The sequence below is a fragment of the Haliaeetus albicilla genome, chromosome 4, assembly GCF_947461875.1.
Source record: "Haliaeetus albicilla chromosome 4, bHalAlb1.1, whole genome shotgun sequence".
Lineage (NCBI taxonomy): Eukaryota > Metazoa > Chordata > Aves > Accipitriformes > Accipitridae > Haliaeetus > Haliaeetus albicilla.
This window is the reverse complement of record NC_091486.1, coordinates 39,880,094-39,893,952: the sequence shown is the minus strand read 5'-3', so window position 1 is coordinate 39,893,952 and position 13,859 is coordinate 39,880,094. Positions and strand designations below refer to the sequence as shown.

The following is a 13,859-nucleotide window of genomic DNA, read 5'->3' as shown; positions in this document are numbered from 1 at the left end:
CTCGCAGAGGGCTTGCATTGGGAAAATTGCTTCTTGGCCTTTTCTTCTTAATGAGGCTGCTAATAACGTGCCTGTTGCTTTCTACCCGGTGATGAGGAGCGAGGCGCCTGTCATTCATCCACCTTTCTCGGTGTTTGTTTATGAAAATAAAATCAGGCGGGGAGGTCCTCGGGCAGAAACACTGTCACCTTCTTGTGAGAGGCAGGAATATGAAGCTGCTTTTGGTCTGTGGGAATATGTCATTCACATCTTCAAAAAAAGCAACGAGCCATCTGCTGTGTCTTTTCCTTTCATCCCCCTTGCCTTGGGTTAAGAACCCAAACAGATTATTTTGGCACATCACTGGGGCACCTTATTTTAACAGTGAGCTAATGGTTGCCATTTGCAGGATAAAGGTGCCCATAAATGTCCTCTTCAGAGGTCAGGAATAGTCTGGGAATTTTCTGAGTTGAAAAGGGTCAGGGAATGTCTTGCCTACAGCCATAAGAAATAAGCCCAAGGGCACAGGCTGGTGGTTGCTCTGGATTGCTTACCGGTTGCCTTGCTGGAGCAAGCAGCATGGAAAGGGAATCCCTTGGGAGGAAGGATCACAGGTGGCTGGGGTGGGAGTCTTCTGCACCACGCTCAGTCTCGGAGTGATTTTCTCCTGCCATCCTCTCTGTATGCTACTGGCTGAAGCTTTAATCTGTGCCCGGATTCTCCTGGTGCTGTTACCGCTGTTCCCGGGGCAGCTCCAGTGTTTTACAAGGCATTGCCTTTCCTTCATTCCAACAAATTCCTTGGCATTTTGCTGGTATGTGTCCATTGTTCTGCTGGTAGTGTTTGCAGAAAAATGACCAAATATCAGCTGGCAGCCTGAGCTGGGGCCTGGGAAGTCAGTGAAAGGCTTTATGGCCATTTGCAGCGTTAAACCCCTCACCGTGCTCTTCCAGTCTCTTACGACTTCCTCCCAGGACTGCCATATTTGCCATAGCCTCCTTGGTCCCTGGGCGAGGTCTGGCCGGTGGATTTCGGCAGTTGGTTCCCCAGGCAAGGTCTGTGCCTGTTCTGCATTGCTGTCTTTTTGCTAAAGCAGCTTTCTTTGCCATGCCTGCAGAGGAGACCTGGCTGGCTGCCCTGGGGTGGGCATCTCTCTTCTTGCAGGTAAAACAAGAATCAGCCCTCCACAGTTTCTGTATTTCAGTGAAAAAGGGCCAAGAAAATAGCCATGCAGGCTCCAAAAAGACCAACCATCTTTTTTATATATATATATTTACATATATAATATATATTACATATATTTTATAGATATATTTTATTATATATTATATATAATATTTATTTTATATGTATTTATGTATTATTTTATCTATTCTATATTTTATTATATATTTCATATATAAAATATATTTGATATATTTTATATATGTATATTTTTTTATATGTGTGTGTGTGTATATATGTGGGAAAAGCTACATGTGATGTGTTCCTGCGTTCCACATAGAGTTAGCAGCAGGGGAAAAGCCATGGCATCACAGTGTTACTTATGACTGGTTTGTGTGATGCTGTGAGTGCAGATGTGCATTCGCTGTCTTTGCTTTCTCCTGCCTTCCCCGATTCCCCGCCAAGGGTGTGTAGTTTTGTCTGAAACCGCAGTTATTAAGGGAGTCAAGCTCCAATACTGATTACTCCAGGGATAAACCAGTCCTGCTGTTGCCGCGTGGAGGATTCAAAACTAATGGTGCTTCTGCTCCTGGGATTTACCATTTGGAAGATACTTTATTGCTATCTTGTGACATTTCCCTGCACTTTTATGTTCATTTATATAACTGTTTTCTCTGATTTATGGCAGATTTTCTTCATGTATAACAGTGTCATAAATTGTGTAGCCCTGCTTTCAATGGTTATGAATTTGAGATGTTCGGTAAACTGTGGGATGGGGGTGAGGGCGGAAGCCTTTTGAAGAGGCTTTTGATCACAATGCCAAATAAAATACACTGTTTTCTCGATACAAATCTTAAGCAAGCATCAAAATAAGTTGGCACAGTCTGTTTCTTGACTAGCCAGCCGGTTATGTTTGGTTTTTTTTTTTTAAGTGCAAAATGTAGGTTATTCACGTATGATAAAAGGATGCATAAGGCCAAACCCACGCAGTGGTGACATTTGTGTGAGAATCCCTGGGAGCTCTGTTACTCGAGGTCTGCAGAGGTTTTCAGAGGAGCAGCAAATTCATGTTCTTCTTTTCATAAATCTTTCTCTTTTCTCTTCTCTTCTTTTTCTCTTCATCAACTGCTTTTTCACTTGTTATTTTTTAAGACCTTCAAACAAGCTCAGATATCCAAGGAGTGTTCAGCAGCCATCAGAGATTCAAAGCCTATCAAAGCCACTGGTCAGGCCAGTGAAATAAAGATGTTAGGTTTTGATTTTGTTGGCATCTTGCTCTGTAGAGGAAGAAAAACAGCTCATTTAAAAACCGCTTTCTGAGTTGAGCTGTCAGAGAAGCTTTCTGTTGACCTTTACAAATTGATACCGTCACAATCAATGAACAGAAGTTTAAGGGCATTCTCTGGGGCAGGGGGGCAGGAATAAACCCAAACATTTATAAAATATATATAGAGTGCATTTTAAAAAGCCAAATGGAAAGTATTAACAGGGAGCATACCTCAGCAAACTGATTTGTAAAGAATTCATAATACATGATTTTGACAAGTATGGTTACTTAGAACTTACCTTTTGGGATGATTTCTGAAAGTACATGAGATAAAAAATAAATAGGCCTTGAGTTAGTGCAGCGCAGCAATAGGTTGGGCAAGGAAAACAATTAGAGATTTTGAAGTCGCTTTGCCAGATTTGACTGCAGGGGAAGTGCCTTTGAGGAGCAATTTCACTGCAGCTTTGACTCCCCCCATGTCCCCTTGCAGCCTTGGAAAGTTAAACCATTTACAAAGGCTCAGTAGGAATTGCATGAAGAGGGGCAAGTCAGTCTGCGATTTCAGCTGCCAGCTCACTCATTTTTAAACAGTCAATGAGACAAACTGAGAAGTTCATCAAATGCAGACACGCAGTCCTCACCTCCTAGTTAAAATAGGCAGAAGCTTCAGCACTGCAGGTGTTTGCCCTGAATATACTGTTCATGTACAATGAGGTTATCAATTCAAATGCAAGTCCAGCCTCTGCCCACTTTGTACAGATTTAATAGCATCCTATGCCAACAGCCTCAGTGAGGTTAAAAAGTAGTCCCTTTACTTTCTTAACAATGGGAAAAACCTCTCAGTGGTAGAGGTATGGTTTTATATGGCATGACCATACCCCAAAATGGCCACTGTGCTGCTGTTCACCAGAGCTGAAGCCCTCAGCGGCCTTGGAAGAATTTATTGGGTAATCAGGCTTTCATTTAGCTTTTTATTTTTATTATGTTTAATTTAAATTGTGCAATCCAGGACTTGGTTCAAAACATGCAGGTTTGAGAAGGTGGAAGTTTGGTGTTCACTTGCACCTCCACCTCTAAGCATACCTGGCAGCAGTGCCATACATGCTCAGCAACCTGTATGAAGCCGTTTGTGCGAAATGGGCATGAACTACAACAGATGAAGGATTGTCTGTGGCAGAAGATACTAGCTTAAAACTAGGCTGTATGTTTTTAGACGTAATGTATAGAAGTAAAAAAGGTTCTTGTATAGACTTTAGTTATTGAAAGTTTGCTCTTCCTGCCTATAAACCAGTGTCTGAAAGCACTTGGTTAAATAACGTAGGTGTTTAATTACTTAGTTTAGCTGTGGGCAATTAGGAAAATATGACCATTGGTTTAAGGAAGGCTTGTGCAAGAGAGCACTTTAATTCTTTGACTTGATGACCTTAATGTATACGACCACCACAGATCCAGGGACGTGGTCCCTGTTTCCAGGTCCAGTGTGGTTTGCCTCCAGATGAAGTGCAGCATTGACCCATGGACCCAGCCAGCCTCAGCGCAGCCCTTGCTTCTCCCTGCAACTGCAACGCTGTTCCCCTCATCTGTAGTAGGACTTCTAAGTTTAAATAATTACCATTTCAGCTGTCTTAAACGAGCTGAATTCTCCTGTCTGCTTGACAAGGTGATCGTGTTGCTCAAGAGCCTGTTATTTTTGTCAATGAAAAAGAAACTCCATGTGGTTTCAACTTAATAGACCTATGCGCATAGGCTAAAATAGGGTAGTTTCTTTAATCACATTCTCCTGTGTTGTACAGTCACCTTGAAGCACTTGGGCAAAGCAGCTCCAAAACATTGGGTTTGCTCTTGCCTGGTTGATGGGGACACCCAAGCCCTAGCATAGCCATATCAGGTGCTCCCCGTGAGATGTTGGTTTGCTTTATTTCCCGAATATTTTTCCAAGGACTTTTTCTTTAAGCCCCACTGCTGTTTTGTCTTGCATCGTTGCCAGAATTTGGGGAGGCTGTTCTCTCTGAAGCAGTCCATTTCTTTATATGTTTAAATTTCATGGTTATTTTAATAATTTTATTAGGTGGTATTTGGGTTATGTGATAATTACTAATGTAATGCAAGAAAAATTTCTGTGGGAGATCTTCTTTTATGTCACAAGTGGCTGGTGCTTACCCTGTAACGATGTGGCGGGGCGGTTGCTGTGTGCTTTAGGGGTGACTAATTACCCGCAGTTACATCAGCAGATGTAAAAGCACCTGTCCCACCTACCCTGTCTGAGCTGTATCTTTTGCATAAACAGTGCTTAAATACTAGTAAGTAGGATGTAAGGGCTTGTGTGCATTTTGCCAAGTGTATTTTAAATATTGTACAGGCAGTGAGGATTGCAATCCTGTTCCCGTCATAGCGGCTGCCAGCGGTCCCACTGGATTTCTCAGGCTGAGAATCAGGCAGAAGCTGAATGAATGCGCTCCCTTGTGCATGCACAAACTTGGTGTGTTTGTACAATGTTAATTAAAATGCATTTAAGTTGAGTGAATGCTTGCGGTATTCAGGGGCCCTCTGGGGAAGATTAAAAAAAAAAAAAAGAAAGCAGTCAGGCGAAGGCCCCCGGCTGTCGTGGAGCTGCATGAGTCCTGGTGGAGTGGCAGGAGCTGCTAGGGAAGACGGCCGCCTCCATAGCACCGTGGCAATGCTCTGTGCAAGCTGAGCACCCCTGGGCCCCCAGGAGAGCACTGTGGGGGGGGAAGGAGCCCTTCATGTCCCCAGCAAAGCAGCCTGGTTTGTGAGCTGGGAAATGATTTTGGGCCAGCCTCACAGCAGATGTTACTGGCATCCCTCACTAAATGTATTTGTGTTGAAGACACACATACAAACACCCAGTCCAAGTGCCTGGTTCCCCTCTGCTCCCCCTGTTCCTAACCATGTATGTGTTCACCTAGTGCTTGTGGTTTGTGCTCCATCATCTTCGCCCCTGCTCCTTCGCCGGCATTGTAAAAGCAATCCAGATCCTTCTCACTACTGAGATCTGTAGAGATTTCTACCACTTTGCTCTGGTAGGGAGCCAGAATACACCGTGATGCAGTGATGGAGGGGAACGGGTCTCATGAGCTGCTGTGCTGAATTGGGACTTGGGAAGGGTAAGGGTTGGAAAGTGGGGAGAGCAATGTTTGTAAGCTATCTTAGGCCTTCAGCTTGGCACTTCACTCTGTGTTTAGTTGCCTAAGAACGTGTGGCCTTGTATTACGATCGTTTATCTGCTTACTAATGTTAGAAAGCATTGGTGATGGTCTTTGGTACTGTGTGGAAAGATTTTGGTTCTTGGCATTAAGAGCTAGATTCACAAGCATAATTTTGAGTGCTGCACTCAAGTGCCTGAACTGGAGACTAGTGCAAGATTAGGCTGTCTGTAATGGTCTTACCAACAATAGGGAGAGCAATTCCTCTGTGTGATGGTTCAGAGCAACGGCAACATTTGCGTGTGCTAACTTGCACTCTGAAGTGGTATTTAATTTCCTCGGGGAGGAAACGCAGGTCAGTTGGAAAAGGGGTGCTGGTGATATTCTTGATCATACTGGGAGACCCAGTAAGGAGGCCAAACTGGAAACCTGGCAAAAGAGTGCTTAGAAGTTGGAGGGCAGAGGAGACCAGCATTGTATTTCAGAGCTATTTGAAAACCTTTTAACTGTCTCAAAATGAGGCCCTACCTGAACTAAGCCAGGTGTTGGAAGTAGAGGCCTCTCAAATCTTTCTTAGATAATGTCTATTAATTGCTTGTTTAGGTTATGTACTTCATTGGGAACTAAATTGCAAATGCTGAAGATATTTCATAAAGTAAGTTATTTTTTGCATCCGGTAAGAAAATTCCACACTCCTTCTAAAGCTACCATACTGTATAAGTGGCCATAAAAGAAACCTTAAATTTTAAATGCATATCTGTCACAACTTGCATGCCAGTAATTTGCCAATTTGGCTACCGGAGCTAGCAAGCACCTCCTTGGAGCTGGCCTGATGGGGGTGGCAGTGAGCAGCGCAGGGCCATGTATCACTCCCGCGTCACCTCCACCCCTTGGGTTCCTCGCCAGCTTGGAGGCTTATCTGCTGTCTCCTCGTCAGAACAAGCGCTTCCAGATTCACAGCAAGACCTCAAGGAGAGCCACATGATAGAGCAGATGGCAGATGACTAATTTGGCAAAGTTCGATGAGTGGAAATTGTTTGCTTTAATTGCTTGTCAAGGCCAGTACCTACATTGTAGTTAAGAAGCAACTATTTACCCTCAAAATAGAAGGAAACGAGGAAAGAAAGTGTGTGTGTGTGTGTGTGAAGAGTAGGGAGAAAAAGGGAAGGAGAATTACTCAGAGAAAATAATTTGGTACAAAGGCCTGGGAGGGGAGGAACCATTGGTAAAGATTTTTGTATTAATATCTGCTTTTTTTTAGTGGTAGCTGTGTGATATAGGTCCTGCAGTACATTTTTCCCATTTTGTCCTTTCCAGTTGCTCTATCATAATATATATATGATGAAACCAAAAGAGAAACAATGCTGGAAATGATGGCATAAAGGCAAGCAGATGACAATGGCTTGACATGGTCGGTGCAGGCAATTATCCTTGAGATGTTGCAGTATAAATCTAGTCAACATTTTGATGCTGTTTTTTAGTTGGTATGAACAGGAGTGCTACATCAGTAAAATAAGCTGTGTAGCATCCACCAAACAGATTTTGGAGAGCTTGGTGCAAGGAGGGGGTGCCATCAGCTCGCGAAAGTGTTATCACACATAACTAATCCTTCTTGGTGAAGGTACAATTACTGTTAGTCTTTACTGTGCCTATTTGTGTTCCTGTTCATAAAATTGGGAAAGAGCTTCCCTTTGTAGGTGGCATCAGATCACCCTCTACTGAAGGTGGGACCACCCTGATAACAGACACCCCTGCAACTTTTCTGGAAGTGCTGGGAAGCTTTCACAGTGGCATATGAAATGATATTTGGGAGTTTAGCAAGCAAATGCTATCATGCATTGGTGCTATCAAACCAGGGCCCTCTCCTCCATGCAAAGAGAAGAAAGGCTATAGAAGTGTTTCAGAGTGTCCTTTTAGCATTGCAGATTAAAGTCTGGATGAAAATTATGGTTAATTTTTTAATTTGATTTTATTTAGCAGTTGTGGAGAGCTTAACTTGGAAATCAAAATAAATAATAGCATTCCCAGGCTTGTGTTTCTAGGCCCTTTGCATGTCTGCATGCAGGTAGAAGGGATTAAAGCTGACGTGCGGAAAACAGACTCCACAATCAGTGAGATTGTAAAGTAGGTATGTTCATTCAGCGCTGGGCAGCACGGGGGATAGTCCCACCAAAGTCGTGCACACCTGACTTGGCAGTTTGCTTTAAATTCATACAGTCAAGTGTTACATATACATAGAGTTTCGCAATACGCCTATACATAGGCATTACCTATCCCACTTCATATTAAAATTAGCTCCAGGAAGTCATTTCCATAGTCTCCTCTCAACTGCGCTTGCTCAGTGCCTCCTTATGGTGGTTGTCTGGTGGTCGTGAAGATGAAGGCTGTATGTCTTCTTCACGGTGAACTCTTAACCTTCTGTCCCTGCAGCAGACTCAGTTGTCCCTTGGCATTTGTCCAAATCCCAAGGCCAGTCTTGGCTGGTTCTTGGAGTCAACTGCTGCTTCTTATCAGGGACTATCTCCTGTCCCAGCCAGCCTCAATAATGCAAGCGTTAAACATCACTTCTCATCCCCTTGGGCTATGTCTACCTCTATTGAAACGTCTTTAACTTCATTATAAGCTAGATAATTATTAAACAATTCCTATCTACATTCATATATCTACTATATCTACTAAGGTTCCTTTGGTTCCCCATCTCAAAGCCATGATGGTGTGGCTCACAGCTGCCGTGGGCCAGCCTGTACTATGTCACCTCAGTCTGATGACACCCTGATGGACTGAACCGTGGCTGGATGGCAATGCTGAGCTTCTCCTCTCATGGCTGTGTGGCTGTCTAGAGGTTCATGACAGTTGGGTTGATTGCATGCAACTGGATTCAAATGGGATGATAATTTTCTAGCGTAGAGCAGACCTCACGGAAGGAAAACACTTGTACTAGCTGAGCTTTTAATTAGGAGTACAGAGAAAATTATGCTTTCCTTCATTACACTCTCTCACCTAGGGAAAGCAAGCCTCTAATTTTAAAACACTCTCCAAAACCACTGGGTTTACAGGAAAATGGCTGGTGACCTCAAGGAGTGTTTTGCCTTCTCCCAGGAGACATCTGCAAGACTGTAAATGCAGGTGGTCCCTTCATTAGGATGTGCCTAATTGCAAGAAAAATCAGGGCTTTTGCAGCTCATTCAAGGAGAGCTGTAAAATAATAATGAAAGGATTAAAAGTGTGTTTACCCCTTCTTCACTGTGCATATGTGACAGGGTGCCCAGGCTGTTGCTGAGAGCGTGCAGCACAATGAAATGAATGGGGACTGCTGCGGCATTGCTGGTAATTAGTTGTTCCTTAAGGGGCTTGAGTATTTCCCCCCACCTGGGGGTCTTAACAAATTGCCACGAGTGTTTGCAATTATTAATAAACAGTTACGTTTGCTGCCTTTCAGGAAACCCTGATGATGGTGCTGTCTGTAAAACATAGCTAATTAAGTAAATAAGTGGGAAGTATGGGAAAAGAATGTGTTAGAAAGAGATGCTGACTGTTGTTGGGCTCGTCCTGTCTGGGATGAAGGAACGTGTGATTCTTTTTTCATAAACACGCTTATGAAACCAGTGAGTCTGAGAGGTGAAGCCTCCTCTTGCATTTTTGGCCCACTTGACAAACTGATCAAGAACGAGAGGTTGTGCTTCATTCAGGTGGAGGCTGGTGTGGGGCAAACGTGCCGCTCTCCCGCATTCTCACCAAAGAGATAATAATGAATGTTTTATGATTCAAAAGAATATATCCAGATGCTTGAGATAACTCTCTTGGAGCTGGCCACGAGGCTGCCTCATTGCTGCTTGTCTGAGAGGAGTGAGACACTGGTATTTCAGGTGGGGGTGACCATGCTGGAGATGATGGGATTCACTCTTCCTGAGTTAACTCTAAATGTAGGCAAATCCAGAGAGGGGTTGAAAAAGAAATGAAACAAGTTGACCTCCTGTCAAAAGTTAGTTTATCTGTTGAGCTGGGAGGATTATAAAGTCCATTAGTATTACAAGAAACAGAACGAGATGGAGTCAAGTGTGATTTCTTAATTTAACATATAGATTTATCATCAACAGAGCAGAGCAAAATAATGGCCTAAAAAGGAGTAGCTAAAGGACATTTTTAAATGCCTCCATTATTTGCTACCTTTAAGTGAACATCCAAATGATTTGGCTTTGTTATAAAAAAAATCTGAATGGGAAATTAATTTCCAAGTCATGCACATGAATATTGATGAATAAACTAAATTCAGTTCAATACAGAGGATTATTACTGCTGTAATTGGGGCCATTAGGAGCTGAAGCTCTTTTCTGTTACTTGAGGTAGCTGGTAATAAGTAAACAATGGAATGTGAAGTGTGAATGTGTGAGTAATGCCTGAAATCCACTTTTGTGATGGTCAAGCAGCGCCCTACCCCAGTGCCCACCCAAAATCACCCGTATTTGGGGTGTAGATGAGAAGCGGCCATGGGCTGACAGCCTGACTGGTCACTGTCACTGCCGGTTTGGAGCTTCCCATATGGGAGGGTGCACATCCTTCAGCTTCAGGATAACATTAGTGGTGGGTGTCTCTGGGCACGTACACATGCACGCTCTGTGAGGTTTATTGGCAGAATATAGAAAGAGAGGGAATGGCCATGTGTGTATTGGTGGAGAGATGTGTTTGAGAGCTGCATGGCATGCTGGTAAGCTGGTACAGGCTGTCAGTCAACAGCTCGCTGGGGTTTCTGTGAGGGGAAATGCAAGGAGATGTCAGATTTTCCTGGGCATGCATTGAAACGCTGAAGGGTTTCCCTCATTGAGATGCCTCTGTAAGACCTGAGCAGGTCAGGAGTATATGTGCTCAGAGACGCTCAACAGTGAGCGAAGCTGCAGACTGGAGGCACGTCTTGAGCTGCTACTTTTTTGACCTCTGTTAGAGTCAGGGGAATTAGTATTTTTTATTAACCAGGAGAGGTTCTGCTGCAGGGGCTGCTTTTAATGCATAGTTTTTATTTTCTTTCCGCTCATCAGGTTCTGGGGCTATATAAAATAATGTGTCTAACAATATACAACAAAGTGCTTTGAAGAGAGTTTATGAAATACAGATTATGGTGGTTTTGCATGGCATGACAAGGAAATACATTTTGTTGCGCTCATGTTTATGCCTATATACTGCTGGAGCATCCCTGAAAATATGTAATATTTTAGCACTTAATTTTAAAGAGCTGCTACAACATCTAGATGCCTGTTGCTGTTCCAAGAGATGAGCAGGAGGGTGAGGGGGAGATGTTTGTGCTCTCTGTCGAGCTTGGGGGCAGAGGGACTGGGGATGCTGTGCGACCCCAGCTCAGCTCCCACCTCACACATGGTTACTTCAGTGCTTCTTAACTATTTTGGCAAATCAGACACACAATGATTATTTTTGCCCTGGAGTGGCTGAGAATCGCCTCCTATGGCTCAAAATGGGGGGATAAAACTTCCTGGTAACTACCTGTTCACAGCCTGCTTTCTGGCCTGTGTCCTTCCCCGGCTTGGCTCCCTGGCATGCATGGGCAAGTAGGAGCACCTTTGTAATTGTACAGGGCAGCAGCATTTCTCCCTCATGGCAGGAATGGCTTTTTACCCTGTTAGTTGTATTTTGCCTTAAAAAAAACGCCAAGAGGCTATCTAATCTCGCTGTTTTAAAGGACTCTTTGCAAAGGACGGAGGTACTGTCCCAGCTCTATCTTCCTGCGAGTGATGATTGATCTCATCTGCTTTTCTTAAATACTTTCACAGTTTTCTCTTTTGTATTTTGAATCTGGCATAATTATTAGGTGCATCAAAAGTATATGTTCAAAACCCATGCTGTAAAGCTGAGCCACAGAGAGATTAATGGCTTATTATAATAATGGATTATTAATGATCCATGGCTATAGCCCAGTTTGCTTTGGGAATTCAACTCGTTCTGCAGCTCAGGGTTCTCTCCTGCTGCGAGCACTGTTTCTGCATCAGCTGCACTGCTGGTTGGGTACTGATGGCAAAAAATCTGCACTGCTGCACTCCTGGATTGATGTAGGATAGTTTCACTTTTGGTATATGACTTGACATGAGGCAATCTGTAACCAATTTCTTTTTTTTTTTTTTTTTTTTTTTTTGTTGAGGGGAGATGACCTGTCAGGACAGTACAGAGCTGCAAAAGCCGATCTAGGCCATGTAATAGTTGGGAGGATTGATGCTGGGCAGTGACTTTCCCTGGTTTTCCAAATTTTGTGGCAGACTGGGAGGAGCTGGGTTGCACGTACCTTTTGCCACGTATCAGGCAGGCAGCAGAGGCCCAGTTGTGAGCTGAAACAAGGAGATGTTTTGTGTAACTGAGGAACAGAGGATATTTCTCTTTTTAAGACATAAATTAAATGCTTGGAATTAGTATGAGATAAATTTAAAGGATCAATGTGATTTCTTCTAAATTTGCTTTTATTTATCCAAAAGAATTGATTTCCATAGCAATATGAAAAGCTGGGAGTAGTTACTGCAATGGTTTGCTTGTACAAAATTAATCTCACTCAAATAAAACTTGCAGGCCCAGTTTACATGTGGGCTGGCTTCACCCCCATTGAATCCTTTTGCCAGAGCAGGCTCCAGGTGTTCTGCCTCCTTACAGCAACAAATGGCTACATTAGCTTTCGGGAAATGTCTAATGGGTGTGCAACATGAAATATCAGTGTTGCACTACATAGCTTTATTAGCTGAGCTGCTGGAATTGTTTTCTAAGCTATGTTGATCATTAGCACCGATTGCAAAGTGGAACAGAAATTATTTATTAGTCCTTGGAAGCCTTAAGACAGAATAACACTTACTCGGCTGGAAACACAGTCAATCTTTTTGTTATAGATGCTGCTGTGTTTAAAAAAGCAGCTAACAAACTGATACGTAGCGACAGTTTTAGAAGTCTTCTGACAGGGACAGGCGTGCGTCTTCCTGAAGGGTGGAGATGCTTGTACAGCAGATCTTGAGATTGTTCTGAATGAAACTTTAAATATGAGCTAGGATAGGGCTTTGTATTTCAAAAAGATGTGCCATCCCCTAGCAGCAGTGGTTAATCCTTCCAGGTGTTCCCACTCCAGCAGAGCTACGTCAGGTCCCAGTTGGACTGTGTCTTTCCATCTTGGGAATCCCCCCAAATGGCTATTAAAAATATTATAAATAAAATCTTGTTTAGGTATGTTTTACTCTATGTGGTAAGGTTTTACGAGAAAGATTTCAAAATGGGAATGTTCGTGCTTTAAGTTAAGCCTTGAAATGAGGTAGTAGTTTTTATTTCAAAACCTGAGCAAACAAACCAGTTTTGTTTCTCTGCAACACAATATAAGGAATGTATGTCAAATATTTCAAGTTTTTAAATTTAGCGAGGACTCTTGAAATTTTACTTTCACCAGGTCATAGAAAGAAATAAAAAAAATAAAATACAGCCCTTACAATATTTCCCTTGGTAACTAGACCAAATGTGTATTTGGAAAAGCAGTCCTATGTAGTGCCTGTTCACCTTTGGTCCATGCTTCTTAGCCGCTGGAAACACAAAACCTGAAAATGACCTGATATAACCTTCACCCCATGAATGGTTTGCAATGAAACCAGCCCCTGCTATCCCTCCCTGGTGAGGAGTTACGGTTCAAGAGGAACAGATTTCTGCTGCTGTTTTTAGGGCAGAGGGAGTTTCCTTGGGAGAAAACTCCAAGCAGTTTGTGGGTTTCTGGCTTCCTCCTGAAGCCCTTCTCCAAGATGTTGCTTGAAGCTCGAATTGCTCTGCCACAAGAGCAGATTGCTCTGCAGCAGAGAGACTGCAGCGGAGAACAGAGATGAGAATTGTTCCCATTTCTATTAAAAAAAAAAAAAAAATGCAGGGGGTGTAGTAAGCAAGCAGTCAATAATAGTAGTACTCAAAAAACTAATTACTTTTGATATTAAAAAAAAAAGACCGGCATAATTCAAAAGAACATATTTTAGCCATTTTTACTGATTATGCCTCCAGTCATGGAGAGTTTTGTTTGTATTGATCTAATCCAGGAGTGGGAATGGCTCCAGAAATGCTATTCTGGTCTGGCTCATGTTTTGCATAATATAATGCCCATTTCAAAACTTTGGATATATTCATATTAATTTGCTCGCAGATAAGAACAACCCACAAGCTGTTGGTAATCAGGAAGAGTAAGTGCATGCAAAAAAAGCCCAGCCCCACACTTGACCATTTAAGTAGCATTGCTGTCCTGGTAGGCTGAGAGCTGTGTGAAAAACTGCTGTTGT

General features: G+C 42.9%; 1 protein-coding gene across 5 annotated transcripts in view; it reads left to right on the top strand.

The window, feature by feature from the left end:
- Positions 1-13,859, top strand: part of ERBB4 (erb-b2 receptor tyrosine kinase 4) — a 671,761-nt gene that overhangs the window by 235,305 nt on the left and 422,597 nt on the right. The window lies entirely within an intron of this gene.